This window comes from Monopterus albus, unplaced genomic scaffold (genome assembly GCF_001952655.1).
Source record: "Monopterus albus unplaced genomic scaffold, M_albus_1.0 scaffold121.1, whole genome shotgun sequence".
Taxonomy (NCBI): Eukaryota; Metazoa; Chordata; class Actinopteri; order Synbranchiformes; family Synbranchidae; genus Monopterus; species Monopterus albus.
This window is the reverse complement of record NW_018128001.1, coordinates 714,916-724,674: the sequence shown is the minus strand read 5'-3', so window position 1 is coordinate 724,674 and position 9,759 is coordinate 714,916. Positions and strand designations below refer to the sequence as shown.

Here is a 9,759-nt window from a genome sequence, read left to right as displayed (position 1 = left end):
CCAGAGTGAAGAGGTGGCGTCTTTAGCACAGAGAGAGTGGGACAAAGAAAGAGCAACAACCAGGGTTAACATGGGTTTGACTGTTTGACATGGAGAAGAATCTGAATCAGAAGAATCTGCTTTATTGGCCAGGTGTGTTGGACACACGAGGAATTTGACTCTGGTACATCGGCTCTCAATGTGCAAACCGTAAACCAGCATAAGGTTGTGTAATATAACAAAATTAATATGATTTGAAGTCATTCCTGGTAGGCTAGTGGGTTGCGTCAGGAAGGCACCCGGCGTAAAACACGTGCCTAATGTCAACATGCGAGTCGTCAGTGTGACGATTCGCTGTGGCGACCCCTAAAAAACGGGAAAAGCCGAAAGTGACTTTCTAATAGTTAATATGATTTTAATTTGGGAGGAATTGGAGCTTTGTGTAACGTCAGTGCTTTGTATAACATCAGTAGTAACCAGAGCATCCTACTGGACTGACACATTTACTGTTGGCCAGCTAACGCTAGCTTCAGACTGGACGCTGCATTTTGTACCAACCAGGCATCTGTAGTTTAAGTTGTAGCTCCAGCAAACAGGACGGTGGGGCCAGAGAGCAGTTAGGTGTGGTTTATGGTGTGAGTTTGTTTTGAAGCTCATGAGACGGTCTAGGCTGAAATTTGGCAGACTAGCTTTAATGTGATGCGTGTCAGCACACACACACGTTTGTGTCCTTACAGAAGGAACAGTAGTAAAGTCCTGGTAACGTTCATCTGTTGAGGAAAACGCTTCATAATTAACTCAGTGCAAAAACAAGACTGAGGTATAGGTAGGACTGAAGTTAGAGGAAGGTCAGATTTAGACATGAACTTGTCGGAGTCAACACATGAATGGAAGGCTCCGAAGTCTGTAGGTGAGTATGAATTCCCTTTGATATATTCTGGTGTCAGGGGGTGCTGATTGTGTCTGCAGGCGCTTCTTTTGATCTTCCTGGGTCTAAAATATCCACACAAAGAAAGAAGCAAAAAAGACACACAGAATGAAAGAGAATGACTTTTTCTCCTATTTTATGACACCACCACACAAACAAATCCTCAAAGGACAAACTGAAAAGAACCATAATAAAAACCATAAAAGCAAGAAAGGACTCATAAACAAAAGAGAGCTGAAATTCTGCAAGTACAGCTCTTGGCTTTCCTTTGAGCGATGCTGAACCTCTAACGGCACCACAGTGTTCGAGTACGCGCTGTCGCTGCATTAGTAGCCCAGCCCATTAGGGAAAGGTCAGCCATGCAGGCACATATCGAACACAGACATCCCACCGATGTCTCAAGCTGCTCCTTTGAAAAGGCACTCTTTCTTTCAATGGCTCGCCAAGCATTTGTATTACTGTGGAAATCAAGTTAAAAGGTCAACAGTTCTACGGCCCTTTGTTTTCTAAGTGCGAGTGGGTGGGTTTGAGTGTTTCTGTGTGTGTGTAGTTGCAAGAAAAGGGCGAGTTGGCCTGTTCTGCTTAGCTCCATCTTACATCCCCCAGTGTCCTTGTCTACCTGTCCTAGCTCACCTCCCTGGATCCATTAATCCATCACATCAGGTGACGCACATTCATCTCTCTGTCGTTTTTGCAGCTGTCTGTCCTCCCTGCATTCATTCATTTTACAATTCATCTGTCATCAGCTTCCCTCACGCTTGTACTTCTGCTATCATTTGCAGCGGGCACCGAGTATGAAGTTATAACACTGCTGTGTTTTACACCTGTCCTGTCTGATCATGTCCTCGGGTCCTTTATTTTCCTGACTCCTCCTTATTTGCCTCCAGTGTTCTATTGGCTTCTGTCCTTTGTTTTTGGCCTCTCTTCTCCCATTCTGTACCAGTACCAACACGGCAATGTACAAATTTATTGTCCCACGTCCATAATCTCACCAAAGTATTAGAAGAAAAATATACTTAAAGTATCAAAAGTATAAATAGTGGTTGTGGAATCAAATGTCTCCTGTGACTGAAATGTGAACCTGGCTGTGATCGTTAGATTTGTAACACTGATGATTCACCAGCAGATTTAACAGCTCTTTATGTTGTTATCTAGTTTAGTCCGAACACTGGGGTCAAATTTCCACTATTTGGTTATTGGAGGGGTCACGTGCTGCTTGTTTACAGTCGTCTGGGAAGTTTGGAATGAAATTGTCTTCTTCTCATTAACGTCTCAGAAACGTGACACGGGGCTCTACCTACACAAGATGTTTATTCAGGAGTTCAAACGTTTTAAGTGCAGTCTTGATCTGAAACTGTGTTAGTTGAATGAAGTGGAGTAAACAGTATCTCCCTCTGGTGTAGTAAATAGAGGTATCAACTCACATGGAATTAAAATAACAAGTCAATTGTAAGTTCCTCCGAATGCTTTGTGTCGACCGCTGCTGATTTCCTTTCCTTCCTTTCGCTGACCTCACCTACCTGACTCATATCTCGCCTCTGCTGTCTTTGCTAATCTCACCTGTCTTCACCCCCCGCCCCCCGCAGACCTCCCTCTCTTCTCTCCACACTTTGTCTATCCATCACATTGTCTTACGTCACACAGTATAGTATTTTACATTTGCCTCTCCTCACCTGTCTTTAACTTGCCCCCGCCCTCGTTCCTGTGCCGTCTCCTCCTCTCTTACATTGCAAAGCGGCTCAACTAAACCAAACAGTGTTTTGGATAGAACTGTGTTTTTCACATGAACTTAATAAACCCATAATCACTCAGCTCTCCCTTACACAAGCTAATACCACATAAGGTCTATATGAGCTACATACTGTTCTATTACATATTTCTTCTGGAATCTGACTTATTGCTAACCACTACAGTGGTCTTCCTCATGTATAACTTAGCTTTTGTAGATTATTTCTGACATTAAATCTTCGGCCCAGCCCAGTAGCACAGTAGCATACTGTAGGTATTATAATGGCACTCTCATTATAACTTCTGGTGATATTTGCATGTTATTCCAGGTGTCTGAAGTGTAAGAGCAGGAGGTGGTGGACAGAGCGAGGCCTGGCACACTACCTGCCTATCGATTGTAATGTACCTGACATTAGACTGCAGGTGTGAAATGAATATTAGATTTGTTGCTGTTTGCTGTAATTTCCTGTGCAGGATGTTGCGTCTTGTTTGTCCGACCTCCACCTTGTTAAAGGCGATTCAAGGAGACAAGGAAGGAAATTGACTGTGGGCCTTGAGTGAGGCCCAGCTTTGAATGTGCATTCACCCGACGAGCTGACACACCTGATGTCTCTGTGTTTCTCTTCCCCTTCTTTCTCTCCTTCATCTGCAGATTACACCTTCCTGCAGAGGTCCTTTGTAAATCTCTCCGATCTATGTTCCGTCTTTCTCTTCCTTTCTCTTCCTTTCTCGTTTTGATGTATGATTTATTTGAAATTGATTCCCACCACACGCTCACATTTTGTTGCTGAACCTGTGTGTGATTTACCTGATATCAGGAGGGTCTTGCAAACATGCAGCCTGAGGCACACACATAATTTATCAATACACTTCTTCAGTAGACAGTTTTTCTCTTGGCTATAAAGAAGGCTCATGTTTAAGGACCTTTTGAGAAAGAAAAGCTCTTTGTAGACATCAGCACAGTAATCTAATGTAGTACAACCTTATGACATTGGATAACTGGATAGGTTTATACCAGGAATATTTAGAATATAATCAGATGTGAGCCACATTTCATTTGTCAGAGGTTCCACTAATGCTCATGTAGATCAATCTGTTTTTTTTTTTTTGTTTTGTTTAATTGATTCACTTATTTTTTAAATGTTTTTGGTTGTTGTGAGCCGGCTGTGTTTCCTAAAAGTACCTCAGATGATCATGAAATCCATCTTAGGAACCTTCTTAAGGTTAGAAGGTGTTTCTTTAAAGCACTGCTGCTGTAGGAGCCAAATCCCTCATTTCCACCGGACGTGGCTGCATTGCATTTCGTCTACGATTTGGTTTTGATCTGTCTTCTGTGCGGTTTCATCACCCACCTGGTCTGCCTGTGGAACGGCTCACAGTGGTGCAGATTTTTCTTGTTGGACATTTTTCTTTGTTTTTGAGCTTCTACGGTGAGTCGGCTTTGTTTAACTGTGTTTAATGTTCTTATTTCCTACTTGTGCTGCAGCCTACAGTTAAAGGTTAAATGTAAATTAACGGTTTCAGTTAAGTTATGAAACATGGATCAAAGATTTGTGGCTGTTTCAGTTGCTATCAATACATTCATCCTCATAGGCTGATCATTCCGTGGCTTATTTCTGTTTCATATAGATACAGTATCTTTCACTGTGTCCGAAGCGTCCCAGGTGCAGCATCTGTCAAAAAGAAACAAAATGCGTATCTTTAGCTAAGGGTACCGGAGAGCTGGATGGAATCACAACCAATGACTAGACTGGCAGCAATTAGCTCTAGCGGCCGCGTCGTAGATGGGACGCAGTACAGCCACATCCGGTGGAAATGAGGGGTAAGAGCATTGTACGAAGCCTCAGACTCAGCAGAAGGAACCTAAAACTACAAGTCTATTTGAAGTTTTTTTTTAAGTCAGTACTTTTATTATAAACACAGGTCATCTTAGTTTAGTGATTTTTGATATAAAATGACTGGCAGTATGATTAAAAAGTGAGAATGACACATTGACATTCATTGATAACAACAGCCACTAAATCAGACGGGTACCATAACTCATAAAGGCCAGCACACTGAAAGCTGGAGCCCGTTTCATTCTCACTGGTGCTTGGGAAACGGGTAGAAATGTATCTGTGACCATTTTATGTCTCCATGAGTCCATGTGCGGAGCTCCCTGCAGCTCTCCTGGTGTTTGAGCTCGTGTTTTTCCAGCTGACTGTCCGAATGATGAAAGCATGTGTTTTTCCCTCTCTTTGCCTCCACTTATTACCCTAATCACAGCGTCCCAGGTTAATGCTGACGGTTAAGTCGGTGCTTCAGCTGACGGAGTTTGGCGTGTTGCCTTCACTGAGTTTCTCTCATAAGAAAATGGAGCAGCCCTCATCATGTCAGCAGCTGATGTGAATACATACATAAAAATGTACAGGCTGGTTACTGCACCCTCTGTATTCAGACCTCTAGCAGGTGTGCACTGCTAGCACATCTAGTTATTATCCACAGTGGCGTGCAGTGAGTGAATCATCCCTGTTTCAGTTGCTAAATCATCAGCATCAGAGGCCACCAACAGTGCAAAGAGTAAATGCTGCAGAGCCCTGGAAGCATTAGGAATAATACAAGACAAAGGTGCACAGATAAAAACAAACAACAGGCAAGGACAGAGGTGGAAGGAATTTCATTCTATTACATGATAAGGGCATATGAGAGCAAGACAATATGGGACAAAGGACTCAGGGCGAGGTGGCATGACTTATGAGAGGATGTTGTTTTTAATATCACAGCAGGAGAAAACAAAGATCTTTAACTGATTATTAGCCTCATTAAATTGGCAAAGCTTCATAGATGTGTTGTGTATTAACCGTGTCAAGTGTAAGATGTAGAAGCAGACTGATTATTACAAAATGACAAAAACCAGTAAGTAGGTTTAACTAGACAAACACCAGCCCATGTCCAAACATCATATTAAATATCTACTGGAACAGAACTGGGAGTATTGTCCCCAGTGTGCAGAACCAGTGTCTCCCAGTAGCATCTGGTGGTTAAACTGTGTGCAGTGTTTTTACAGTGAGTCTTTAGTTATTTCAGTGTGTCAGTCAAACAAATAAAAAAGACAAGAGCTACATTAGATGTTTTCACTGTAGTTTGACTTTGCATGGCAGTAACAACAGAGCTGCCTTTTAAAAACCAAAAATTAAAAAAACATTTCATCCAATGTGCTGTCCTTGTTACACTTACATCTTTAAAACTTGTCAAATTAATGCCTAGTCTCTTAGTCTTAATGTAACTTAAACATGTGAGTTATATAAACATTCACCCTCTGTACATTTGTCATGGAAGAGAAAATTAAATATAGACCAAAACCTTATTGTACCAGGCTGTAAATATGGTTTTTTCTGCTGTAAAGTTGGACATTCTAACACTTAGAAAACACTGTGGGGACCGACTCCCTTTTGAACACTTCTACACTGACTTCATTTCCTCTCAGGTTGCTGCTCGGAGCCACTGTAGCCATGACGTGGACTGTAGTGCCTCCAAATCTGATTGGCACAGAGTTGGATTGTCACCGGTTAAGGCCGATCACGCTGAAACAGGCCACTTCTGATCACTGCCAATCGATCGCTGCATCTCAGTAATAACAATAATAATCATCATTATTATTAAATGAAACCTGTTGAGGTCACTGTGAGTCCTTTTCTGAGAGCATTTAAGAGCAAATATTACTTATTTTTGATTTTGTTTTTTTATATATAAGGAAACTTTAGTATTTTTGTTCCTTTGTGGTTTCATTTCAGTCTCAAAAGCTAACTGCGTCTTTGTGCTGTGACAGAACATGAGTAAGCGGCGTCTTCAGGGCTCTCTCTGGAGGCCTCTATTGTAAAGTGCTCCTCGATACCTGGACGGTATGGAGGAGACCTCTGACAGGCTTGTAAAACCAGCACAAGCCTGCTGCTTCAGAAAAGGCTAAGAGTTGCAAATGAGCATAATATTGAATGTGTCGTGTCAGTGATCAATTGATTCAACACAGTTCCTTTTACATGGCAGCCTCAGATGTATCAGTCTGTGATGTAATTTGATTAGATGGTTTCATCAAGCAGACATAACCAGTGGATCGGGGCTTTCTCTGCAGTTTCCACAGCAGCTTGATGAATCACACTTGGAGTGTGTCTGTCAGTGTCCTCTGTGTAATTATGTAAAAATACAGATTTCGTTTCTTTAATCAACATTTTATCATCTTAGTTATTTATTTGAACTGATTCATGGCCGTCAGACCCTGAGATTGCAGTGAGATCCATCATGCAGCTGTTCACGGCACAGCAGCCCGTTGCCACACTGCAGCAGCAGCAGCTCGACTAAGGTATGCTGACAAAACATAGAGGACGGCTCTGAAGCCTTTGTGTTGTCAGTACATAGCCACGTGTCCTGCTTATCGATGCGCTGTTTAACCTTTGTCTTATTTTATGAGTTACTTGTCTTTTTCCTGCAGTTTTGAAAATTCCTTCTGGATAAAATGACGGCACACTGAATAATTACTTCACACCTTTGAATGCACAGAACAGTTTTGTGCAGGTACTGTAAGCACGCAGCGTTACGCAGTGAGAGCACTAACCAGTCAGTTCAGATTGATGATACGCAGTGTAGACTTTCACTAAACTGGCTGTACTGGAGACCAGTTCTGTGACATTTAACATACAGGATGGACTGCGTCACTCATAGCGCTATTTAAAATTCACAGCTCCACTTGTTTGTTTACCAAAACTAACTGAATGAATGACGCAACCCAGGAAACAGTGTGATGCAACCTGAAGTGCTCCTGCTGCTGCTCTGCATCATGCTGAGCCAGCCTCCACACTGCAAACAAATCTACACCAAGCTGTTCAGTCTGAAGTGTTATAATCTTATTTTTTTTTCAAATTACACATCGCAGCTTAGCACTTTAACAGCCCCAAGTGGCAGGGAGAGATGGAAAAATCCAGCTTCACTGCGCTGGACGCTGTCATCAGCAGGACCCCAGTGAAGCCGGTGAAGAAACGAGGCTTGGCTTTGTTGGTCAGGTTCTGTCAGGACGTGTTGCTTGTTGACAGCTTTCACTGAAATTTAAACCCTTGAACTGACTCGTTTCCATGTCAGCAAACTCAGAAATGAAGATTCGGATGTGAAGTGATCTGGAAATCTTTTCAAAACATTTCTGTTGTCTGTCATGTGTTGTCACTGGCCATGAGGTGAATATAATCACACATCATTACTCATTATTAAAGCCTTTTTGTCCTGTTTGCAGTGTAGCGACAGGTTGAACAGTTTAAATACGTGCAGTGCACTGCCCTCACTCACTCTGGGGTTTTTTCTGTGGAAGAAGCGAGAACCCTTCTGGTGAATGTGAGTGGTTTAAACAACAGTCTCACCTCTTGCTTGGCCCTCTGCACGTCAGACCCGCCGTGAGACAAATTACATTTAATGATAGGCTGCATGAGACAGGAAACTAAAGGGTTATAAAAGGAAAAGGGCAGAAAATGGTGGGGTGGGTGTAACCTGATGGCTAGATAGGAAAAATGTCAGAGGGAAGGAGAAATGCATAAAAGGAGACGGACAAAGCTGCTACAAAGACTCAGACACATTACAGGTATAAATCCAAACTGGATTTTTACCTAAACATTTATCAATGGCAGAAATAGTTTGATAGAGCCGGGTTGGCCACAGAATAGTGAAAAGGTGAGAGAAGAAGAGAAGGTATCGGACTCTGACATCTGAACCACTGCAGCTGCACTGTGCCACACACAGCGAGATGCAGTCACTGTTTATTTTGCTGCTCATTTGCAGCAGCACATTGTGAAGGCAGTGTAATGCTGTGTGATTACACTTTTTGTCAGTGTAATTAGGAAACCGTTAATTAATGTTTCCGCCTGCTCTAAAAATGACAATGAACGTATGTGCAAATTGTTCACTGACAAAGTATTTAATTTGTTTCCCCGACAATAGCTGCTCATCGCAACTGAGCATGGTTCACTTTTCTGTGGCTGTGGTTGCAGTCTTTAAGTCTGGGGATGGATTCTGTCCTGGTTTCTACAGAAAGTCACACAACATGGCTAACACTAAACTAAAACCACTCTCTCCTCCACTGACCTCAAAGAGCAGCTTAACACCCTGTTTTAACTGGAACACTCTGTCCCTCTGTCTCAGTCCTGTCGAAGCTGACAGCTGAGATGATTTAATGCCTGGATGCAACATCTGACGTCACCCAGACGAAGGAAACCGTCGTTCGCTCAGGTTCACACTTCACAAGAGCTCAGAGTTCAGTTTTCATACATTAAAATGAACTGGTTGATGTTCATTTCTTCCTTTTTAATCTCGTTAAGTGAGAAACGTTTGTTGACTAGAGCCTGCTCCTACCCTTCCACCCCCGGCCTTCAGTAGCTGTCTGGCCTGGATGCTACTGGTGCACATGTATGGTATGTATGTCACCTGTGAAATAACAAAACAGTAGGTCTCAGGTGCTTTACAGTGACACCCAGAAGGGAAGGCAGGATGTTTGGCTAAGACAGGTTTGATAATTTCATTTAGGGAACGGTTTCTGCTTTAGAGGCTCCTTTCTGTGAAGTGTACTATGGATGTTAGTGATATATAAGGGGTATTCTTTGCCAGTCGATCTCTAAAAGTCTTCAGCCAGTGAACCAGCCCCCCCACTGAGGGTTCATCTCTGTGCTGCAGCTTCATGTAGCCAGTGGGTGGTGTCACTCTGATTTAATACCAGGACACAGTGGCACTGACTGGAGATGTGATGTTCTCATGGAAAACCAAACAAGTGGTCCTAGGATGCGAGTTTTGTTTTAGCACGTTGGTGTTACAGTCTGCTCTCCTTTTAACATCTAGTTAAATTTTAAGGGTCGCTGTGACTGAGACAACTTCGTCGACTTGTCTCCACTGGGAGAGAGGGCGCGACAACCGTGCGTTTCCTCAGGAGACTTTTCATGCAGTACCTGTGTTATATTTTTGCACTTATGGTATTTGTGTATTCCACGTGTGTGTTTCAGCTGCGTCTAATGATTGTTGTGTGTGTATTCTGGTGTGCATCAGGCCTCGTGCCGTAGTTTATCAGCTGTATTTGGAGGTTTATGTGGTGGCGCTGGGCCTGCATTTATTTCAGCAGG

At 42.8% G+C, this 9,759-nt stretch overlaps 1 long non-coding RNA gene across 2 annotated transcripts in view; it reads left to right on the top strand.

The window, feature by feature from the left end:
• The window catches only part of LOC109966906 (uncharacterized), a 92,721-nt gene that overhangs the window by 61,273 nt on the left and 21,689 nt on the right, over positions 1–9,759 (top strand). The window lies entirely within an intron of this gene.